Consider the following 11,364-nt stretch of genomic DNA (forward strand, 5'->3'; position numbering starts at 1 on the left):
CTTACCTACAAAATAAAAATAGAGTTACAGATGTAGAAAGCAAACTTATGCGGACTTTCCTGGTGGTCCAGTGGCTAAGACTCCAGGCTCCCAGTGCAGGGGGGCCTGGGTTCGATCCCTGGTCAGGGAACTAGATCCCACATGCCACAACTAAGAGTTCGTGTGCCGCAACTAAGACCCAGTACAGTCAAATAAATAAATAAATATTAAATAAATAAATAATATAATGCCTTTAAAAAGAAAAAAGAAAACAAACTTAAGTTACCAGGGGGTAAGGGGGGGAGGGATAGATTGGGAAATTGGGATTGACATATACACACTACTATATATAAAATAGATAACTAATAAGGACCTACTATATAGCACAGGCAACTCTACTCAGTACTCTGTAATGGCCTATATGGGAATAGAATCTAAAAAAGAGTGGATATGTGTATATGTATAACTGATTCACCTTGCTGTACACCTGAAACTAACACAACATTGTAAATCAACTATACTCCAATAAAAATTCTTTTTAAAAATCAAGCATGTTTTCAGAAACATCAAAACAACAACAAAAAGAATCCCTATTTTAGTAGGAGATTTAATAGCTGCTCCTCAGGTTGATATAGGAACCTACTAATAAATAATGCAGGCTCTTCCCTATACAAGAGAGAACACAGCTCTTTCTTGCATCTCTTCTCCTATGACTGGGCATAAGGAGGAAGAGGAAAGAGAGGTAATGTCACTCCTTGGCCTTTCTGGCCATCCTGCACTGCTCTTAACCTCTAGGCCTTGGTACAGTCCAGCAGTGGGGCCCCATCAATGGGATTTTTTTTTTCACTTTTTTAAACTTTATTTTGAAACAACATTAGTCACACATAGAAGTTGCAAAAATAGTCCATGAACCTCAAAGGTATTAAGAGTAAGTAAAATAAGCCAGTCACAAAAGAACAAATATTGTATGATTCCACTTATAGGAGGCATCTAGAATCAAACTGACAGAGAAAGAAAGTAGAATAGTGGCTACCAGGGGCCTGGGGGAGATGGGATTGGGGAGTTATCGTTTAACGGGTACAGAGTTTCAGTTTAGGATGATGAAAAAGCTCTGGAGACTGACAGTGGTGATGGTTACACAGCAATGTGAATATGATTAATGCCACTGAACTGCATACTTAAAAAATTATTGAAACGGTAAATTTTATGTTGTGTATATTTTATCACAATAAAAAAATAATGCAGAGAGTTCCTGTGTACCTTATCTCCCAATGGTAATATCTTACATAACCATAGTACAATTATCAAAACCAGGAAACTGGCACTGGTATAATATTATTAAGTAAACTTACAGAACTTATTTGGATTTCACTTTTTCCATGGGCTCACAGTGTTTGTGTGTGTGTGTATGTCTGTGTGTGTGTAGTTCTATGAATTTTATCACATTCATAGATTCATGTAACTACCACCATAGTCAGAGTACAAAACTGTTTCAAATCCCCATTTTACAGACTAGGAAACCGAGGCATAATGAGGTTAAGTAAACCGTCAAAAATGTTACAACCAGGGCTTCCCTGGTGGTGCAGTGGTTGGGAGTCCACCTGCCGATGCAGGGGACATGGGTTCGTGCCCCGGTCCGGGAGGATCCCACATGCCGCGGAGCGGCTGGGCCCGTGAGCCATGGCCGCTGAGCCTGCGCATCCGGAGCCTGTGCTCTGCAACGGGAGAGGCCACAACCGTGAGAGGCCCGCGTACCGCAAAAAGAAAAAAAAAAAAAAAAAAAAAAAGTTACAACCAATAGGTGCCAGAGCCAGGCATCTAACCCAGTAAGATGCCTGGGGCACAGCTAGGATACTCAAATGCATCTATATATACCTACTCAAGAAGTCTGCTCTTTGGTACTTCAATATTTTATACTACATATGGCCTAATATAAAACAGTATATAGTGCATCTCAACATTCTACCTAAATTGGGTCAAATTCAGAATTTCAGCTGAGACTTACAGTTCACTTGGTATTTTCTAGCTAGAAAGTAAGTTTAAAAACTGGCACTAGGGGGCCTCCCTGGTGGCGCAGTGGTTGGGAGTCCGCCTGCCGATGCAGGGGACACGGGTTCGTGCCCCGATCCCAGAGGATCCCACATGCCGCGGAGCGGCTGGGCCCGCGAGCCATGGCCGCGGGGCCTGTGTGTCCGGAGCCTGTGCTCCGCAACGGGAGAGGCCACAGCAGTGAGAGGCCCGCGTACAGCAAAAAAAAAAAAAAAAAAAAAAAAAAAAAAAACTGGCACTAGGGACTTCCCTGGTGGTGCAGTGGTAAAGAATCCACCTGCCAATGCAGGGGACACGGGTTCGAGCCCTGGTCTGGGAATATCCCACATTCTGCAGAACAACTAAGCCAGTGTGCCACAACTACTGAGCCTGCGTTCTAGAGCCTGCGAGCCACAACTACTGAGCCCACATGCCACAACTACTGAAGCCCATGCGCCTAGAGCCCATGCTCCACAACAAGAGAAGCCACTGCAATGAGAAGCCCACACACCACAACGAAGACCCAATGCAGCCAAAAATAAGTTAATTAATTCATTAATTTAAAAAAAACTGGCATGAGACATGTTATCCCTGCCAAAGAAAGAGAACTAACTTTTAGTTTTGTGAAAACTCTGAATTGAAAATTTCCAAGTCAAATTGTTCATGATTTATTTTTCATCCTCAATAATAAATTCAAATCACTACCATCTAACCATGATAAAATAGGTTCATCTTGGGCTTCCCTGGCAGCACAGTGGTTAAGAATCCGCCTGCCAGTGCAGGGGACACGGGTTCGAGCCCTGGTCCGGGAAGATCCCACATGCTGCAGAGCAACTAAACCCACGTGCCAGAACTACCGAGCCTGCGCTCTAGAGCCTGCGAGTCACAACTACTGAGCCCGCGTGCTACAACTACTGAAGCCTGCGTGCCTAGAGCCCATGCTCCGTGACTAGAGAAGCCACTGCAATGAGAAGCTCACACACTGAAACAAAGAGTAGTCCCCACTCGCCGCAACTAGAGAAAGCCCGTGTGCAGCAACAAAGACCCAACGCAGCCAAAAATAAATAAATAAAAAATAAATAAAATTTAAAAAAAATAGGTCCATCTCATGTCATTACATTTTCACCTCTCATTAAGCAAATATTTTAGTTACTAGAACATCTAAATAGTTCCATTATGGGAACAAAGTATTTTTTGAGTACATTTGATTAATAATGAATTTTCTTGTGTAATTTTTTAAACTTTTTAACTAATTTATTTTTCTGACTATAAACTAAATATATGTTCATTGTAAGAAGCCTTAAAATTTCCGTACAGATGCAGAGGGGGAAAAACACCCAATACTCCTAAAACTCACCACCTAGAGGCAATTTCCTTGTATATCAGATTCCCCTGGGACTTTCCTAGAGTTAGAATAAAATGCTGACATTTTTAAAAACTGAAAACTCTAATTTACTGAAAAAAGAATATAAATTTTCTGACCTTGGAATCAGGTTTTAGAATAAGGTGGTACTTTGGGTTTATATTCTAAAATGTGAATACACGCATACATAGTCTGAAAGGACTCTACACAGTAAGCTATTGATGTTCATAATAATAGGAAGTCATCAGGTTACATCAGGTTAACAATCTCATTAGCTCTCTTTGGCTCAGAGACCATCAGGTTGATTCAAGGGCACCGATCTTTCGAAGTGAGGAAAAAAAAGAGTGTTGCTTTTACACTGTGAATATGAATGATTTCACAAAACCATACCTTTTAAAAAATAATATTTTGGTCTAGTCCTCAGTGACGAGAAAACCGAGGCTCTGAGATATTTTCTAGAGCTCCACAGCAAGTTGGTGGCCAGGACTACACTACGTTTCCTGATGTCCATCCAATGTCCTTCCATCCTCCTCAAGGACCCCGGATGTGCCCCTCCATCCAACCCGACAAGATGATGGAGAACAGGGTTCCTAGAGCTAATGTGGAAAATGTCACAACCTTGAAAGAACTAAGTTCTGTTTTCACCTCTTATCTACTTAATATCTGCAAGGAAAACTGACCTTATTCTTTTGTATTTATTCCTTTTACAAACATTTCTCAAAGCATATGTCCTTTACAGAAACAAAAATAAACCAAAAAAAAAAAAAAAAAAGCCTTGCTGATTCCTGTTTAGCTGTTAATACTAGTTTACTTCGAACTACTTCTCCATTCTTGGTTACTATCTGCTGATATCTATCTCCATTAAATTCACCTTTTTTTATTTTTATTTTTTTAATAAATTTATTTATTTATTTAATTTATGGCTGTGTTGGGTCTTTGTTGCTGCATGCAGGCTTTCTCTAGTTGCGGCGAGCAGGGGCTGCTCTTCGTTGCGGTGCGAGGGCTTCTCACTGTGGTGGCTCCTCTTGTTGCGGAGCACAGGCTCTAGGCGCGCGGGATTCAGTAGTTGTGGCACGCAGGCTCAATAGTTGTGACTCGGGCTCTAGAGCGCAGGCTCAGTAATCGTGGCGCACGGGTTTAGTTGCTCCGCAGCATGTGGAATCTTCCCGGCCCAGGGCTCGAACCCATGTCTCCTGCATTGCCAGGCGGATTCTTAACCACTGCGCCACCAGGGAAGTCCCAAATTCACCTTTTTTTAAAGAATGTTTTTCACTATCATGGACAGAAATATTTCCCATAATCTCCATTCTGGAACTGAAGACAAATCAGTGATGTACATGAAATTAAGTCCATTCAGCTACCAATAAACTCCCAAATTTAAATTAAACCTTTTCCTCCTTACATACCCTTTCCTAGTTTTACATGAAGATATTAAGAGTCAAGCAGTTCCCAGATGGTCAACAGACACACGAAAAGATGCCAATATTGCTAATCATCGGGGAAATGCAAATCAAAACCACAATGAGATATCACCTCACACCTGTCAGCATGACGATCATCAAAAAGAACACAGGGTTTCCCTGGTGGTGCAGTGGTTGAGAGTCCCCCTGCCGATGCACGGGACACGGGTTAGTGCCCTGGTCCAGGAAGATCCCACATGCCACGGAGCGGCTGGGCCCGTGAGCCATGGCCGCTGAGCCTGCGCATCCGGAGCCTGTGCTCCGCAACGGGAGAGGCCACAACAGTGAGGGGCCCGTGTACCACCAAAAAAAAAAAAAAAAAGAACACAAATAACAAATGCTGGAGAGGGTGTGGAGAAAAGGGAACCCTCTTCCACTGTTGGTGGGAATGAAAACTGGTGTAGCCACTATGGAAAACAGTATGGAGGTTTCTCAAAAAGCTAAAAATAGAACTACCACATGACCCAGCAATTCCACTCCTGGGTAAATATCTGAAAAAAACAAAAACACTAACTCGAAAAGATACATGCACCCCCATGTTTATAGCAGCATTATTTACAATTGCCAAGATATGGAAGCAACCTAAGTGTCCATCAACAGATGAATGGATAGGATTTCCCTGGTGGTGCAGTGGTTGAGAACCCGCCTGCCAATGCAGGGGACACGGGTTCGAGCCCTGGTCCGGGAAGATCCCACATGCCACAGAGCAACTAAACCCGTGTGCCACAACTACTAAGCCTGTGCTCTAGACCCCGCGTGCCACAACTACCGAAGCCTGCGTGCCACAAGTACTGAAGCCGGCGTGCCTAGAGCCCATGCTCTGCAACAAGAGAAGCCGCTGAAATGAGAAGCCCGTGCACCTCAATGAAGAGTAGCCCCTGCTCGCCACAACTAGAGAAAGCCTGTGCACAGCAACAAAGACCCAACGCAGTCCAAAATAAATAAATAAATGTATTAATAAAAACAAATGAATGGATAAAGAAGATGTGGTATATATATACACAAACACATAGGAATATTATTCAGCCATAAAAAAGAATGAAATTTTGCCATTTACAGCAACATGGATGGACTTGGAGGGCATTATGCTAAGTGAAATAAGTCAGACAGAGAAAGACAAATACTGTATGGTATCACTTATATGTGGAATCTAAAAAATACAACAAACTAGTGAATACAACAAAAAAAAAGGAGACTCACAGATACAGAGAACAAACTAATGGTTACCAGTGGGAAGAGGGAGGGAGGAGGGGCAGTATAGCGGTAGGGGACTAAGAGATACAAGCTATTAGGTATAAAATAAGCTACAAGAATATATTGTACAACATAGGAAATATAGTCAATATTTTATAATAACTATAAATGGATTATAGCCTTTAAGAAAAAGAGTCAAGCATTTTGCAAAGCACTTTGTGCCTAATATCAGATTCTAATAGTTAAATGGATGCTCAAACTTTCTGTCAGTTTTCTTTTAATTAAGAGTTGCAGACAAAAATAGAGAGCAATTCATTCTAATCCACATTTTATTATCTACAATGCAGTTTTCTACTTTATACCCTAAAACCATAAAGCATTGAGCATTATCTATAAAAATATTGAATTACCATGTTGTATACCTGAAACTAATATAATATTGTTAAGTCAGCTATACTTTAAAAAAAAGATGTTGAATGTTAAATATAATCAGCTTAACCCAAGGCAAGATATGAAATTCTTATTTTTTAAGAAAGGAGCAATATGTTAAGTAAAAATAATGCTGATAATTTATAGATGGGTGTGAAATGGAAAAAATGGAATTATCAGTTCAGAAGAATCAAATACTTTCTCACACACAAACATATATCCAAATTTTATAGAGGGAGAAAAAACCCTCAACATTATAAACCAAAACAAACAGAAAAAAATTTTTATGTCAATTTGGAAGCATCACCTATGGTGCTGTATAGGCTTCCCAATGATAAATGACTGAAGAAAGCAACAATAAGAATCTACAACTATGCTAGGGAAACATCACTATTGAGTGTATTCTCACAAATTGTTAAAATATCACCAGGTCCTAGCTTACGCTTGGGATCTGGGCAAGGAATAGAACAAGGGAGGAAAGGTCTATGTTACCTAAAAGGCACCGTGACAGCCATCTGCGACATCGCTATCCAAGTCAGCCTTTCCTTGGAGGATTAACAAGTACCACTTATTGATAGGAATTATCATGGGATGCTCTACAATTTAATAAAAACTGTTTCATCTGAAAAGATTATCTGCTCTCTGTGCCAAAAGTATATGTGGAAATTAAATCCTACTTGAAACATTTCTTGGCCTGTAACCTACGTCCAAACTTCCCAAGACTTTGTCTTATGACAAAGTTCAGGCTCAATCCAATCAGTTATGACCTCCTCCCCAAACCAGGGCACATGGTGGCCAATGAAAATGAGTATTCCAAGGATGGTCTGAAAAATCAAAAAGTGTCACAATGGTACACCAGAGTTTTCTGTTTGAAAATGATAAATCATCCTATAATGTGAACTAATTACCTCATAGTTTATTTGCTAAGGTTGAGATTTCAAGAACTGGCTATTCTTAAATAGGGGCAATGACACACACCTGTTACTGGACATTCATTTAGTACTATTTAACAATCATTAAAACAGCTACCATTTCTTGAGACTCCATTATATTCCAGGGCTTTAATAGATGATTTTACATACGTTATCTAGTTTAATCCTCTGAATGACCCTTATGAGGAAGGCTCTAGCCACTCCATTTTACACAGAGGAGAAAACCGAGATGTAGCCCACTGCACCCAGAAGCTTAACCTGGGGCTACTTCAGGCAGACACCTTCCTCAGTAACTGATCTCTCTTGGGAAGGGGGTTTTACCTTAGACCAACAATTCCCCAACTGTGCGCCAAGGCACTCGGGAGCTGTAGAAAATGCACAGAGGAAATGTAGGATTTTTGAAAATTTCAAGGGAAACACAGTGTACTCAATGTGCTGGACACTGAACCTACAGACTGGAGGAGTCCACAGCTTCAACATCAGATCCCATTACATTCCTATCAATGACATCATATCTCTGCAAAGCTTGGGCTTTCAGTGGTTGCTGTGATAAAAAGCAAGTGCTGCAGAAAAATTAACGTGGGACAGGAAATGAGATTGGGATCCAATCTGATCCCAAAGTTTGTGTGTGCAGCACACACACACACACACACACATCCTCTTTGTAGCTGTGGTTATTTAAGAATGATATAAATTTTTTTCTCTCAGTTTATGTGCATTCTTTTTTTTTCAAACAGCTTGTATGTTGTTAGGATATAAATACTTATTACGTTATTTCAACCTAACTATTACTAACTACCTAAATCTAGGGACACTGAAATAATTACTTAGATACTAAGGGGGCCATGAACCAAGTTTAGGAATCTTTGCCTTAACCAAGAAATGTCAGAATGTGTAAGATTCACGGAGGAGACCTGTGATTCAGCCCAAAGGAATAACTTAAGGTCCCTAACACAAACATTATAACCAGAAAAAGAAGAATTTAGGTTAAAACCGTTTTTAAAGGTCACTCTCAGCTGGCTTAATCCTTCAAATCCCAATACAATGTCCCCTGAAAACTGATATTTTTTTAACACTTCTAAAACACATGCACACAAATTACTGTTTTTCCAATTCTTAGAGACTCAAGCAAAGCTTTCAAAATTATAGCCTCCAAGCTGTGTTGGAAGAGACTGGCCCTCCCCGACACACACAGAACACACCCGCAGAACCTGTGCCAAAGGAAACTGGGGGCAGACCCTGACAGCCAGCCTACCCGTCCCAGCACTTGGATACTTTCAGCTTTCTGTGGTTTGCATCTTACTCTCATATCCTGCTTTTATGTTCTACAGGAATGCTCCAGGTTATTGTGGAAAGGCTTGTTTGGAAACTTCCCTCCCACAGAGTTTTTCACGTAAGATATTAAGGTGAAAAGCAAGGGGAAAATAAACACAAAATCCAGACTATCAGTTCCTTGGGGAGAGAGAGAGAAGTGGAATGCCACAGGGAGGAGTGCTCGGGCCTGCAAGGTGCTGAGGATGCACTGGTTCTTCAGCTGGGTGATGGGTACTTGGGTGTGCCTTGTGTTCTTATTCTTTAATTTGTACCTCTCCGTTTGATACTTTCTGAATGTATGATATAGTCCACAGGGGAAGCACCAGAATTCCAATATGCAAGGGCCTTGGGAGTTGAAAGAGTACTTCGTCTCTAAGCAGAGTTGGATCACAAGTCGTCTGCTTTTACTTGGATTATATGCTTATCTGGAGGGGCTCTGGAGAGGCTGATGAGTTTGAGGGGGACGCTAAGGTTAATTTTTGGTGCCACCACCGAACAAGGAGTCAACAAATTAGCACTGTGTTATCACCCTTGGTTGATACCTCCCAACAACATGCAACCAGTTGTTTTCTGGGCTCTTACACCTTTTCACCCTTCCTCCACTCTCCCCATCTCATTTAGGACCTAGAGGGCAGAAAACTCTTCCAATTTTAATTTATATCCCTAATCAAAAAAAAAATTCTTCATTTACCAGATACTAAGCACCTGCTAGGAATGATGAAAGATAAATATGTATAGTCCAGCACCTACTACAGCAGGAGAACAACAGGTTGCTATTGCTATTTTAAGGATGGGAAACTCCATCAGAGACCATCAGTACACTGTGGGACCACCGTGGACCAGGGGTGTTTGTGTTCACTGCCCAAGTGCCCACTTCCATTGGCCTAACAGACATTATTAGCTCAACGTGAATGAATATCATCATCCAACAGACTCACAAAAAGGATGCCCAAACTTCAAGAGCGCTATGCCAAGCTTTTCACTTGCATCATTTCACTTACTTTCTACAACCATACCCCCAGGTTATGTATAATACATCCAGTTTACAATTCTAAAAACTGAGGTTTAAAGAAGTGGGTTTTCCAATGTCACACACCTAACAGGTGGCATCAAGACTCAATCTCATGACCCCAAAGTGGGTCTCTCAACCGCCACTTAAACCATCTCACCATGCTTTAGGGAAAACATTCTTTTTTTTTTCTTTTTGTTCTGTGTTGTGTCTTCGTTGCTGCGCGCGGGCTTTCTCTAGTTGTAGCGAGCAGGGGCTGCTCTAGACTTCTCACCGCGGTGGCTTCTCTTGTTGCGGAGCACGCGGGCTTCGGTAGTTGTGGCTCGCGGGCTCTAGAGCGCAGGCTCAGTAGTTGTGGCACACGGGCTTAGTTGCTCCGCGACATGTGGGATCTTCCTGGAGCAAGGCTCGAACCCATGTTCCCTACATTGGCAGGTGGATTCTTAACCACTGCGCCACCAGGTAAGCCACGGGAAAACATTCTTGATCCGCTCTAGGAAACGGACGCTCCTCTAGGGTCACAAATAAGACTCCACTTCCCCTCCCGCCCCTCAAATCTACCGGAAGCACCACACTGAAATTTCCAAGACAAGTGTCCGGGAGCTGATGTCTAAACTCAAACCAAACAATGTGCTCGCTCCCTTGAGCCCAGAGAGATGCCACTTGCTAGCTCTTTACAGAGGTTAAGTCCAGCCAGAGCGGACCTCCCCGGAGTAGGGCAGCCCCACGGTCCGGCGCCTGCAGCCCTTTGTGGTCCTCGAAGGGGTGAGGGAAGGGGTCAGGCTGCTGTCGCGTCCGAGCCGAGCCCGGTCACTCGGAGGCCGGCCCGCAGGCCCAGGGACGGCGGGGGACGCTGGCCACCAGACGGGACCGTCCCTTACGCCCGAACACGGGCGGCCTCCGCGTCCGGTCGGGGACCCCCGCCCCGCCCCCCGCTTTCTACAAACTCTTTGAGCTCACTGGAGAAAGAGGAGGGGGACAAGCAAAGATGAGAAAGTTCTCTGCCTCCTCCCACCAAAGTTCTATATTCTAGGGAAGAAACTGAAGGAAAGAGACAAGGGAGGTGCCCCAGGAAGAACCCCCCCTCCAACGCCGGCTTCCCCAGAGGCCGCAGAAAAGGGGGCAGCGTGCTCCGTCTGGGACTCCTCCCCAAACAGACAGCGACCTGGGGGCGCTCCCACCCGCGACACGGTCCTCCCGGGATGAGAGGCCCCCCGAGAGTAGGGGACGCCGGTCCTGGGATGAAGAGGGGTCTCGAAGGGAGCCGGCGAGGGCACACGGTACCTTTCTCTCTGCGCCGCTGGGACCGATGCCGGCGACAGCGTTGGGGGCGAGAGGAGACGATGGGCACGGGCTCCCGCTGGCTCCGGCGGCCCCTGGGCCTCGGCGCCGCCCAGCGCCGCCGCCTCCTGCCGCCGCTCGCCGGTCTGCGATCCCCGCTCCCGCAGGTTACCTGTGGCCGAGCTGCCGCGCCCGCCGCCCGCTCGGCGCCCCGCCCCGCCCCGCCCCGCCCGCGCTCCGAGGCTGGTGCCGCAGCGCCCCGCAGCGGCCAGTTAGGGCACGGCAGCGGCCCGAGGGGAGGTGGGGCCCCCAGGGCCCTCGGGCTGGCCTTGGCCTGCAGCCAGCTCCCTGCTGGGCCGCTGCCGCTTCCGGGGC

The 11,364-nt window shown here is 44.3% G+C and overlaps 1 protein-coding gene across 2 annotated transcripts in view; it reads right to left on the reverse strand.

Annotated features, from left to right (window-relative positions):
* The window catches only part of ANKRD6 (ankyrin repeat domain 6), a 215,981-nt gene extending 204,830 nt beyond the window's left edge, over nucleotides 1-11,151 (reverse strand). For both annotated transcript variants that reach the window (XM_060114600.1, XM_060114598.1), the window contains exon 1: nucleotides 10,993-11,151. The gene's annotated coding sequence lies outside the window, so the exon portion shown is untranslated. The remainder of the gene's footprint in view (nucleotides 1-10,992) is intronic.
* Nucleotides 11,152-11,364: the final 213 nt, after the last annotated feature.

This window comes from Mesoplodon densirostris, chromosome 12, assembly GCF_025265405.1.
Source record: "Mesoplodon densirostris isolate mMesDen1 chromosome 12, mMesDen1 primary haplotype, whole genome shotgun sequence".
Taxonomy (NCBI): Eukaryota; Metazoa; Chordata; class Mammalia; order Artiodactyla; family Ziphiidae; genus Mesoplodon; species Mesoplodon densirostris.